Source organism: Telmatherina bonti (genome assembly GCF_933228915.1).
Source record: "Telmatherina bonti genome assembly, chromosome: 8".
NCBI classification, from domain to species: Eukaryota; Metazoa; Chordata; class Actinopteri; order Atheriniformes; family Telmatherinidae; genus Telmatherina; species Telmatherina bonti.
Genome location: NC_136626.1, coordinates 12,728,351 through 12,741,907, shown reverse-complemented (window position 1 = coordinate 12,741,907; position 13,557 = coordinate 12,728,351).

Here is a 13,557-nt window from a genome sequence, read left to right as displayed (position 1 = left end):
CTTCCAAGCACGTAGGTTGAGTCTGCTGAAGTTTGAGGAGGCCAGGCAGTCAGGTGACTCTGGGATTCAAAGCCCTGTTAGATTACCTCACTCAGCTACACTTTGTTACTCATTTTTCATTGGCAGCAATTTACAACTAGTTAACATTTACTTTAAAACATCAACTTTATGGATGAAGTCTTTGCATACACACACACACACACACACACACACACATAGTCTTTTTCTGTATTTTCTGTACTCAGAAGTGACCTTCATTAACCTGCACATGCAAACTCATTCACTCCATCTCTCTCTCCACCATGCACACGGTGAAAAGCCCTCGATGAAATTAGAGCCTGTCCATGGATGCAGAAAGGACATATTGATTTCCATTCTGCTGCTTGCAATGGTGAATGTACCTGCAGTGAGAACCTGACACAGATCCAATTACACCTGTTACCAGAGCTATTTGACCCAACAAGCTGCTTTCATTGCTTTTGTCCTGATATTGATATACTGCTGCCCCAGTGGGCTTTCGCTTCCACTCTGCAGCGGGAAAAATCTAAACAGATTGTTTTAAGACAGGATCATCTACAAATGTCACTTTTACCAACCTTAGCATCAAAGTGCTTCAGACAGCCGCACGAATGCAGATGTGGCACGAGTTAGAAACTACAGACAAGGAGATATCTGCTTGTCATGACGGTATGATACCATTCAGACAGAATCATTTATAACACTCCTGTCATTAGTTCCTCTAGTTTTTAACATCTTTCCTTTCATATATAAGTTTCACTGGAACTACTTTGCTGGCTTGTCACAGGCACTAGATCGCAAAACATAACAAAAATCCCCAACAGTCATCACTGCAGTAACTGCACTTGCGCTTTCTAGTGATAGTCCTGTATATTTCTTGATGTTGAGTCAGGTTTATGGTATTGCAGATTTGGGATCATTTGTCGTCTGTTTGTAAAATTGCTGCTCTGAGAAAACACTGGGAAGTCACAGACACCTATGACCAAAACAAGAGATGTCCGATTTTATCAGCATACTGATATTAAAGGCCAATATCGACATTAAATTACAAATTTGGAAATTATCGGTATTGGTTTTTACTTTTATGATGGCAAAACTTTTACACAATGTGCACGAATTATATATCAAACTCTTCACCTACGTCTCTTCTAACTAGAAATGACAAAATATAAGAGATGTCATGCATAGTTTTTCAAATATTTTTGTTTGATTTGAACAACTCATGTAACAATATCAGTATCAGTTGATATCAGTATCAGAAATGAAGAGTTTGACTAAATTGGTGTATCAGATATCAGTAATAAAAGCTAATATCAAACATCTCTAACCAAACCCATAATGGGAGTTTATATTAATGTTTTTTTTTTTAATAATGAAACCCAACAGGTTTAAGAATGACTTTATTTAAACTGTTAAACATGAGGCTCATACTTTGTTGTGATACAACAAATTAGTCGGTTATAATTAATCAAAAACTGTGTTAAATGATGTAGTTATTAATGAAGGATGCAAAAAGAGTTAAATGTTACATAAAATATTAGTAATAGAATATTAAATTGAAAGTGTATTTATTTTTCTCAGGTTCACCCGTGTCTCCCTTCACCCTGCGCAACCCTGGCATCCTGTTTCCTCTGTTTGGGTCCAGGCAGGCTGTGTCCCCTGTCTCTACCTCAACACCACTTATAAATAAGCTGCAAAAATTACAACAATGAAGAAACAGCTTTTTCAGAATGAGAAAATGAAAACAGAACTCAAGTCTTCACCTAATTTCTTTCTTTCTTTGTTGAAAAATTAATTTTCATGTAATTTTAATGTAAATTTGTTTTCTCTTGCTCGGCTCTGTTTGAGTTGATGTTGTAACAGTAGCACTTCTAACTCTTCATACCAGACAAATAACGGGGTTGATTGTTTTTTTTAAGAGCTTCCTGTTTTAGTTTTTCATGGTTTAATTTCCTTTATGTACATTAATATTGCTATTTGAGACTGTTAAGCAGTTTAAAACGCTGTTATGATGTACAAGAAGAAAATGTGAAACTTGACGAAGTTAATTTTAGTTTCAATCTTATTTGAAAAAATTTTAGTTTTTATTTGTGTGCAAATGTTAAGTTATTGTTGTTGAATCCAGTGTGGATCTAAATGTGACATAAAAAAACAACCTAAAACTTAATCGCATCATCGTCTTCATTATGAATAAACAAGAAGTCCATTACTGCCAGCCACACAGAATAATGCACATGTTTCATATTTAGACTCTCAACTCGTCCTGGTTCTTTCTCACTATTTTCCTGATCTCAGCCATCTAGCTTTTCATAAGGCCTTATGATAAGCTCATATCACTCAAGCAAGGAGTATTAACCTAAACACTCCATGCATAGACAGTTTATGCCTCCATAATGTGATTGTGCACATTTTCCACCTGCACAATCTTTGGTGTGTACAAATTTAGCAGTTTATACATGATGGCAGCAAATATGAGTCCTTTGAATATTTGCATAAAGTTGCATGCTCATTGGACACCAACCCTGAGCACAGGCGCTCAAACTGCATGTCATCACTTGTTTTAAGCTCTATAAGTGTGTGTGTGTGTGTGTGTGTGTGGGTGGGTGGGTGGGTGGAGGAGAGTGACGCTTGGAAGATGGATGCTCTGTAAATCTTATTAAAAAGGAGAGTAATGTGGTTGCAGCTGAATTAGCAGCCGACAGTAACTGAGCATCTGTTTGCTGAGTGAAGCATGACGATGTGATGGCTGTGATTTACAGTTGGAACCTGAAAGCAACATGTCAAATGAAGATGTATTTAACAGGCTTTTAGTTTGCTAATTGGCTGCAGACATGAGGTATTTTGATAATTTAGATGTTCACCTCTACAGAGTTGCTCCTTGACTATTTTTAAGATTGTCATTAAGGAATATTTAACCATTTCTGCTTTGGTTTATAGCAAAATGGTTAAAATGATGGAAAATATTTCAGTTTTTTTGTGGTTATGGTAGTTTAAACAGTTCCAGTGAAGAAATCAGACCATACCATGATGTGATTAAACTCCATATGAGGGTGTTTTATGTTTTCTGTCTTGTGTTGTGTCACTTACTTGTTCAGATCATACTCTAGTTATTACTGATTGCATTTTAAAGTTTGCCATTCCAGAGGGAAACAATGGAATAGATATATTGACTTATTTTGCTCTCAGACTTACAGTAAACTTGTGTTAAGTACATTGTTTCGTTCTGAATTTCACAATGCGATCCAGCAGATAAGCAGTGCTGTTCTGCTTGCTCAGGTTGATAGATCTGAGGCTGCCCTCGCATTTGATTCTATTCACAATCAACTATTGATAATAAGCATACAAAATGACATTTTGTTGCTGGTTTATACTTCAGAAAATGATTGAATCATTCTTTGCAATCTGCCTTTGCTCAGCTGCTTCTAGGATAGTAATTCTGGATGTTAATATGTGCAAATATGGAGATTTCTGAGCACGGAGCGATTGTGTTGTGTGCATTTTTAATTATATTGTGTCTAATTAGTTTGTATTGAGTGTTTCACGGACTATAAAATCCATATCTGGAAAAGAAGATATTTTACTTTCATTCCTATGTCACACTAGTATCTGCTGTATTACTTTTAAAGCAGTTGGAGATGGAGTTAGAAGAAGCTTTACTCTGATGATAATCCCTCAGGTCTTTTGTTTAGCTGGTTTTATAGACAGATGCAGCAGCAGAACTGGAACCTAGAATTAAGCTTCTTACTGTCACACTACAACTTCTGTTCTTACTAACATTAACACAAACTAAATGCTCTTTAGTCTCTCTATCTTATAATTAGTAATACTAATAATAATAATAATAATACATTTTTATTTATAATGCATTTTACTTGCATTTTAATCTTAAAGTGCTACAATGAGCAAGTTTAAAATAGCAACAAATAAAAAAAATAAAAGAACATAAAAACAGCAATAACATCAACAGCAAAAAAAAAAAAAAAAAAAAAAAAAATTTTGCCATAAAACATAAAAAAAAACAAAAAAAACTAAAAGGTTTTTAATCCTTTCTTAAGAGTCCATTTTCTACAGGGCCCTAAGTGGTCCGGGAGGGCGTTTCACAGGTGGGGAGCAGCTGCTTCAAAGGCCCTGTTTCCCATCGTTTTGAGCTGTGTTCTGGGTGAGACAGATGTTGGCCTGACCAGGTCTGGGTTGAGGTGTTGGGTGTGAGTAGTTCAGTGAGGTGAGTTGGGGCCGCACCGTGCAGACAGTGATGGGTGTGCAGGAAGTAAACGGAAAGCCAGCACAGAGAGTGGAGGATGGGGGTGATGGGCTCGTGCTTGCACACTCATCTGGAGCTTTTGAAGCCCGGGATCCTGATGAGGAGTGTGTTACAGTCATCCAGCCTGGAGGAGGCAAAGGTGTGGACGAGCTTCTCTAAAGCAGGAAGGGAGAGGGAGGGGCGTAGTTTGGAAATGTAGCAAGAGTGAAAGAAGGACGTTTTCAAAAAAGAGGTGAGGGTCAAACTTTACCCCAAGGTTTGTAATAGAGGGAGAGAGGGGAATGATATGACCAAAAAACTAAACGGATGGGAGGGGAGTGGAGCAGAGTTGGTTAGGGGTTCCAGTTTGAATGGCTTCTGTTTTTTAGCCATTTATCTGTAAGAGGTTTTGACTAATCCATCTCTACCTCCTCCAGGCAGGAGCTGAGGTGGGTGACAGAGGAATAGGGGGATCTTAAAGTAGTGACTTTAATGTCGAGCTATGAGTCGTCAGCTTAGCAATGGAAGTTAATGCCATGCTAACTGACGATATAGCCGAGGGTGAGCGTGTACGGAGTGAAGAGGTTAGGACCAAGTACAGAACCCTGGGGTACTCCACAGGTGACTGTGTGAGGTCTGGAATTTCCGTCTCCCAACAAAATACTTTGCATCGTAATCATGATAGTTGCGCTGGACATCAATGGATATTAGAAGCGACAGCACCAACATGCAGCTTTTTAATGCACAATATAACCAACATAATCAGAGACTATAAGGCCATCAGCTTCCGAAATATGTAACATACTTGACATATAAACAACATTCATGAAGTTCTTCTTGGCCCAGTAAAAATAGAACTATTTTATACTATAAAAAACAGAAAATAACCTGGATTTAGTCATTACAGTGTAGTGTTCTGTTGCTAAATGTTTTGGCCTGGACCCACAAAAACAATGTTTAATCCCAAATACAAACTCCCCAGACCAGGCACAAGGACTTAGTCCAATCAGAACAGCACATTGCAGAAACTGCTTAGGAACAGTTCAAGAAGCTGGAAAAAAAGTACAAGGCACTGACCAACTTCCAAACCCCAACATCCCAACTTAATCTAAACAGATCTGCTTCCAACTTCCCATGAGTCAGATTTTATGGGCTAATATTTGATTAGCTATGGCAGTCATGGCTCAAGTAACAGAGACGGTTGTCCCCTAAACCTTTGGATTAGTTGTTCAATTCTCAAGCCATTCACAGACCATGGCATGGCATAGAGTCATAAGTTGCTCCTGATAACAGACTAATGCCTTTGTGAGTCTGTGTAAAAGGGAAAAGCATAACAAAGCACCTTGTAGAACCTTGCTGAGGTTAAGGGGTGCTAGTGGCGATGCACACCGTTAACCGTTATAGTAGTGGCTGTAGAAGCTGTTAAAGTAGTTTATTGCTCTTTGCGTTTTGTCTGTACTCTAAAGAAGCAACCTTTCGCCACTCATCAAACCTTCAGCCTTGATCCCTACCTGTCCCCTGCTGCAGGAATTCACAGCTATGTGTTTAGGATAATGGGGCTTCTTAAAGAGACCCTCGGGGGAGGAAAGAACACATGAACAGATGAAGGGGCAGAAGATGGATGAAAGCTAATCCCACATTGAATTTGCTTTCTTGTTCCCCATCCTTTTATGACTGCTATTTTGTTTAAATGTTGCTGATTCAAGTTTAAGTGTTGAACCTTCTCTGATGGCAAATTTGATAGATTTTTAAAGTTCTTTTCAGCCTACAACAGGGATCCTCTATCCCAGTCCTCAAGATGTTTAGAGGTGTCCAGCAAGTTTTAGAAGTTCATGTATTTTTATGTCTACCTTGTTTAGTAAATCAGCTTGTACCAAGCTTGACATCAAGCTTTGCAAAAGTCTGAGTCAGATGTGTTGCAGCAGGACCCCAGCCCTCGAGGACCTGGACAGAAGAGCCCTCGCCTTTACTGTTAGTAGTGATTAGGAGACATATTTAGACAAAGAAGCATACTTGTGTGGGTTTATAATTGTGGTTGCCCACAGGATGGAGGGAATGGTTTTTACTTCTGGCTTATCTCTTGTAATCATGATTTGCTTGTTCTTTACTTGATTTTTTCAAAGGTGTGGTATTTCAGAGGCTTTTTATATGATGCTTCTTCAGATCTAAAATTCCTGCACGTCTGATGCAGAATGGTGTTTCATGGCTGCTCAGGCCAATGCAGCTGATTGTCAGAACAAACTTGGCTTAAAAAAAACAAAGATTTCAAGCTTTTGTAATTCTTTTTATGGGATTATTTCAGTACAAGAGGAAGTAAATTGCTTGTTATAGAAGTGAGTACAAGTCCTTCAAATCTTTTGCAACACATCCTGCTGTTCTTCACCTGGATGCAGATGTGGTCACTCTTGTTTGCCAGCATTAAGCAGCTGCAGCTGAGCTCAAAGCTCAGTTAATATGCTATAGCAGACTCTGACAGTTCCATTAAGCCAAATTTATGGCGGCCACAAATAATTGATATGCAGATATGCTGGGCTGTATGCATTCGCCCAATTGTCCTTGGTCTAGAAGTGCAATGCATCAAACTGCTCCCTTCTGAGACAACAGAGACAATATGCAACATCACTGGGTATTGTTTGTCCTCACAGACCTCACTCAGTCTTCGCCTCTTTCTGCCTTTTCTTCATCATCTTTTCTTCGTGCCACCCTGCATTTTGCCTAATGTGAATGTTTTTCTAATTTAACAAACACTGAAGTTTACTGAATATTTGTCAGTTCACTGAAGATAATAAAATCAGTCAACAACAATGTGAATAATAAATATTTACTGTATTTATATGTTTTTTGTGGGAATGTGTACCCTCTGCAAACTGCCAATTTCTGTACTGTAGTTAAACCCCTCTCTTCTTATTCTGCTTTCAGTCCCACTGGTGCATTAGACAGGATTTGCTCAACAAAAGACAGTCGGCTATATAGCATATCTGGGATGAACAGGCTTAAATCCCTTCATATAGTCGACATCAGGAACAGAACCACAGTATACCGTCTTGAAATGCTGTAAGACTTAGCTTTCACTTAGACTTTACCAGCATAATGACCTCATTTCTTTCTTTTCCATAACTTTTCAACTGGGAAATGCTAAAAATGGACAAAATAAGAAGGGTCAAAGGTCACTGAGCTGTGCAAGTGGATAACCTGCAAAAATTGTCACTTACAATTTTGAACACTTTTGTGCTGTTTAGTCTTCTCCAACCATTCCCGGTGGCTCATTAAAATGGACATTTGTAGAGAAATTGTAAGGAATGGAATGATCTAATCTGAATGCATTAGACGGTGATGTAAAAACTGGGGTTGAATGAAAGAAAACAACTTGAGCCTTTGGGTATGACAGGTTTTCTTTGCATAATGAAAAAGTCAGACATTGTGATTTGTCACTAATTCTTCATCAAACTGACTCAAACATCAGATGCAATATGCGCTGAATTTTTATGTAAATTAAATGATCCTTTAAACTTACCCTCAAAATTGCACCCTATCCACAAAGTATCTAAAGTCTATTATGTACCTAAAACTTATTATGTATCTATTCCAAAAGCCTGTATTACGTTATAGAAGTAGGACATTAATAGGTGCTGCTTGGAATCTGCTCCAACATCATCTGAATACTTAGATGCTCTTATGAATTTGAGGAAACCTCAAATGGCTTAAGGCAGGTGTGTCTGGTTGTAATGGTTTCTGTCTGTCTTGGTCAGGACAGGCTTTTAAAGGAGATTTCAAAGCTTGAGATTTTTTTTTTCTGATAAAATAAATTTTAAAAACAAAAAATAGTTAGGTGACTGTTTCATTTGTACCTGTAAGTTAGTAGATGGATACTGATAATTGGCTATGTGTAAGCAATCTTAAGCTAATGTGGTTTAACTTCAGTAAAGTGATGAAACGTTGTAGTAAGAGAAAATAGCACTGAATGAAGAAGGGACGGAGCTGCAGGTCACCTGACAAATGGCTTCACTTACAGCTGACAGCGTAATGCTTAGTCATGATCCATCATCATCCACATGCCCCTTCTCTCCTCTTCTTGCTTCCTTTCTCCTACCTCTCTCTGTCTTCTGCTTCCCTTTCTCTTTTTGAACTGCACTCTTAACTTTCATTAAAAACTTTCTCCCCATTTCATTCAGCTTGTTTTCCCCCATTTTTTCTCTTCCTTTATGTTTGCAGGTGAATTGTGTCAGTAAGTATCCTAATAACTCTGTTGTATTTTACAGTGATGTTGGAGAAACATTGCCTGTGTTAATTATATTTCTGCTTTCGTACCATTTTATACCATAACAATGTTATCACTGAAAAGTTACTGAAAATTCTTCATTGCACACTTTTGCACAGCTTAGACTGAGGGTTCATATAAAAAAAAAAGCTAAAAAAAAAAAAGAAACAAACAAACAGTGTTGCCCAGCAGCATCCTGACGCTAAGAAGCCACACTTCACAGCTTTTAATTCCAGGACACTGAACAATGGCATAACCAGAAGTCAAGTTTTAGGAAATGTTCTAATAGAGTCCTGCATGAGATCTGAAGTTCAGGATGACTTGCTAACAGTGATTGCTGCTGAAATACATACAAACCAACCCAATAAGACTGCAGCATGAAACTCCACACTTACCAGGACAAGACTTCGATTTGAAACAAAATGAGCAACTCGTCAAGCTGTTGTCATTAACAGGCCGAAGAGGTCATAGCACAATAAATAAATAAATAAAAAAGAATTGTAGCTACAATGTATTGTACACATGTATTCGCCACAATCTCTTGCATTGGTTTTATAGGGTTTATGTAGCACACAGTTGTTCTACATTGACTTGTTAAATTTTAACAGCTTGAATTCACATTAATAAAGAAACATGTAACTTTCCAAATGTAAACCTGCAGTCCTGACTCGTTTCATGGTGCAATGACTTCTAGGATGTCGCGTGACGTTTAAAAAAGTCTGGCTTTCCACACCATGTCGTGTTTCCAAGTGGAATATTTCTAATTCAGAACACAAATGTACAAAATATTGCAAGATATAATCATCAAGATGACCAGAGACAAGAAATTACAAACGGGTTGGAAAAAAGAGCAAATCTACATCTAGTACACGCTAGCAAGCGGATATAAACACACCGGCCATATTGAACATGCACTATGGCTGACTGGGCAAAGAAATAGAAGAAAACATTATCAGAGAGAGAAAATGGACAGTGCATAAGATAAGACGAGTCAAGATAAGTTTTTTTTTTTATTGCTGGAGAGATCTCATAGTGCACTTAGGATGCAAAATGGATGCAGATTTATCTGTTGGGGGGCATGTCACCAAGAAAATCTACAATAGTTGTGTAGAGCATTTAATAACAAACACAAGTTACTATGTTTTTTTTTCAGTCTAAGTGATCAAATAGGTATCTAGCTTTTCTGTCACTAACAAAGAGGTTTTAATGTTAATTTTTAATTCTTATTATTGTAGTTTCTTTAACATTAAAATTACTCCTGGTGTCGAAAAGGAATTTAATATAAATTTGAATTTTTAGCTGTGTCATATAAATGAAGTGAAGCCATGTTTAAAAACAGGTCGGCGAACCTTTTTGCAATAATAAGCACTGAACAAGTATTTCTGGTAGCTCAGACTGAAATGCACAAAAGGTTCAGGATAAATTTACAATAGTTCATCCCTACTTTGCTGTTTTAAAGTGTGCATGTACAGTTAATGTTCAAAAACTGTCTGCATCTGAGAATCGCTGAGCTGCTGCAGGTTGACAGCCACACTAACAATCATGACGTTGGGAATTCACTTTACATGCAAGCTGCTCAAATCCAGTGGCTGAAAAACAACCCTTGAGTCATCCACCGTACTTCATCTCCTGGCTTACGTGTTGGAGTGGACTGATGATATATAACTCCAATGTTTATTCCTGAAAAATGTGACCTTTATTTGATTGGTGCTCTATATTAAATTGACTTGTAAACAAATCACTCTTCAACAGTACGAAGAATATCAAATGATGCCGCTCTACTGTTGAGAACGTGTTATGATGGAATAAATTTATTCAGGAAAAAAAGTTTTATGGAAAATCTCAATGCTAACTCATTTCATTTGGTTTTAGCATCACTGTGAGAGACAGCAGCTTCTGCTCTGAGACTCTGGGGATGGGCAGATCCAGATAAGCATCAAGTTGTTGCTGCCTGTAACAATGGAAATAGCATTAGCTTTGTTGTCTCTCTCTCTCTCTCTCTCTCTCAAACACACACACTCACACTTAGGCAACAAAACACATGCACAGTAACCTCCTAGTCCTCATGTTGCCATGGAGATGCCGCTTCTCTTTGTTCTCCTAACCAGCTGATCAACTGGATGCTTCCGTTTCCATCTTTCTTTCATCATTTTTCTAGTTGCATTAATTCTTTCCTGCCACATGCAATCTGCTACATGACTTTGTCAGATTTATTTTCCAGGATTCAGCTTCACTGCCTATAACTCATTGACTGATGTCCCAGCTCTATACCTCCTAATGCCATCTGCCAATAACACAGTGTTGATGGGACTATCCGTTGTACTTTTCATAAACAGCACTTTTGTGTTTTATTTATCTATAGAAGCTAGCGCGGCTTTTGGGAACTATCTTTTCTTAAGGAAATTAAAATATAACCTGAAACATGTCTAGAAAAGTAGATGACACAGTCCTATATGGACGAACGTCTCATTTGTTTGGGTTGATTAAACAACTGAATCTCGTAAAGCTCGTCTGCTAAAACCCTTGTCATGATAAATGTTCAGCAAAGTTTGAACTGGTGTTTGAACTCTCAAACATATAAATGACAAACCTCTTAATTTTTCCATCTAACCTGACTTTAAAATTTCTGAAATAATATGTTTTTGAGTGTCTCCTTCAGTGTTTGGACACAGAAACTTCTGCTCTTTAACTCTGGCTCTCCATAAGCCAGTTCCAGTGAGACTAAAATGCAATACTGTAACAGCGAGAGCGGCCTGGGATGTGAAGAGGGAAGGTCACTGCTGACTGATCCAGCAATCTGAGGCTCAGATCTAGTGTCTGCACCTCCCCCAGAGTCAATGCCATCAGTTAAATAAAATAAACCCCCAAAACACTGCCCTGCTCTGCTCCCACCGACTCTGCACTGTGGAAACTGAACTGTGGATTTAAATAAGATGTCTCTACTCCAGTTCACCCGAAACAAACTTACACTATTTCAGTTTTATCAAACATTAATCTTTTCTTTTCTTTAGTGGTGTTTGGGGATTCATTCAATTATATATACAGTATATATATATATATAATTTATTTTTTTAACTTTTTTAATGTGCTAATTAAAATAAATTATATATTTGTTTAGCGATAAGATTAATTTCATTCAAACTCCTCAATAAACCACTTTTTTTGTTTGTTTTGTTTTGCTTTTTTTCATGTTGGATTTAAACAAATCCAACCAAATCTAATTAATGAACCTCATGCATTGGAAGATGAGCTTCTTCACAACCTCCTAGGGAAGAAAAATGAACTCAAAATTTCACAAGGAGCAGGTCCTTGGATGCACAAAAAACAAGTTAAATCTACAAAAAATATCTTTGGTGTGACAGTTGAAACAAACATTGCTGCAGCCTGGTTAAATAGACAGATAAATAGACAGACAGCTCTGTAGCTGATCTGGCCGTAACACAACTGTACCAAAGTTGGATTTAATCAGTGTGCTAATGATCGTCTCACTAGATACTTCCTTTCACACCAATTTGGCTAATGCTAATTGCTAAATTTTAACGTTCAATACAGAATTTCTCAAACCACTTAGTGACTTCATGGTCTTTATGTACAGTCTCTGGTGGAGCAAGGTTATTTGTTTACAGCTGTTTCCAGTCCATACACATAAAGAGCTTTATTTTTTTTTTTTTTTTTGCTTTCTGAAACAGACACAAGATATAATCAACAACAGATAATCAAACTTATAACTCTTAGTTTTCTTCTGTGAGACAGGATTAATATGACTGTGACGGGGCATTGACTGATGAGCCAACATGTGAATATGAGCTGCTTTCATTGACTCCATTATTATATCAGACTGACAGTCAGAGATGCATTTTAATTAGATCAACAGGGTGGTAGAGGGTGGTGCTCTTTTTGTGCAGAAATGTGGAAATGACTAAGTGAAACAAAAGGATAGACTTCACCAGAAATACTGGTAAATGATGGGCAGCTTTGTTGGAGACCCGGAGAATGACTGTTGAAAATTTGTAACATTGTTCCTGTTGGGTTTTCTCAACAGTGATTGATCCCAGTACATGTATTCAGTCATAAATACAGGAAACATTTACTGAGGAACAGCAGTTGAATTACATGAGAGAAGTTTAACCTGGAATTAAAAAAAAAAAGAGAAAATTGTCTTAAAATGCTGGATTTTTACAGCTGATTTAAGATTTGCACCAAAGATATTTTCACTATAAAAAGCCTAATAGTTTTCATCAGCCTGACACTTGCCCGTATTCTTGGGCAACTAAGGGTGAAATCACTCTGCAGCAGTGAAAGCTGTTTTCTGGCTGAGTGAACACAGATCAAGAACAGACCTGTGCAGCCGGCTCTCGCTGCAGCCTTATCTGGGCTGTGTAACTGCACCAAAATGACTCGAAATGTTTACGGGAACATTTCATTGCTCATCACAGCATGTTCGTCAGAGATGGGACCATGGGAACATTTCATACACAGTTTGTCTGGTAAATTTACACATCAGAAGTCTTCTAAAAAAAACATCTTATTCAGGCAGATTTAGGTGTGGGCTGTAATAGCTGAAGATTCCTAAAGAAACATTTGAGCAGATGAGTGTTTAGAAGCAGAAGCATCAACAACAAAACAGAGACATATATTTTTAATTGGTAATGTTGAATTAGAACCCATTTGATTAAACATAAAGAGATGTTTTTGTGATGATTTTGAAAATGATAAATTACGAACAACAAGAAAAAAGGACACAAAGCTATATTTAGTGTATTCCTGGCTATTTTTTATTTAACAGAGGACACATGTGGCCACTGGGGGCATACTTGAGTGCTCTGCCGCACCATCATGAAAATCTGATTAATGTAGCAGTTTATCAGTAATTTGTAAGAATTCCTGCCTTGAGGTAAACATAGAAATGACTTCAAATGCCAGGTACAGTTGTGAATGGAAGGTGGCCGTCCACAGCCAAAGTCTTTTTCAGATGTAAACATGTTTTCATTTACGAGTGGACCCAGTTGCTTCAGGTGCAGCCATGACTGCAATACAGGTA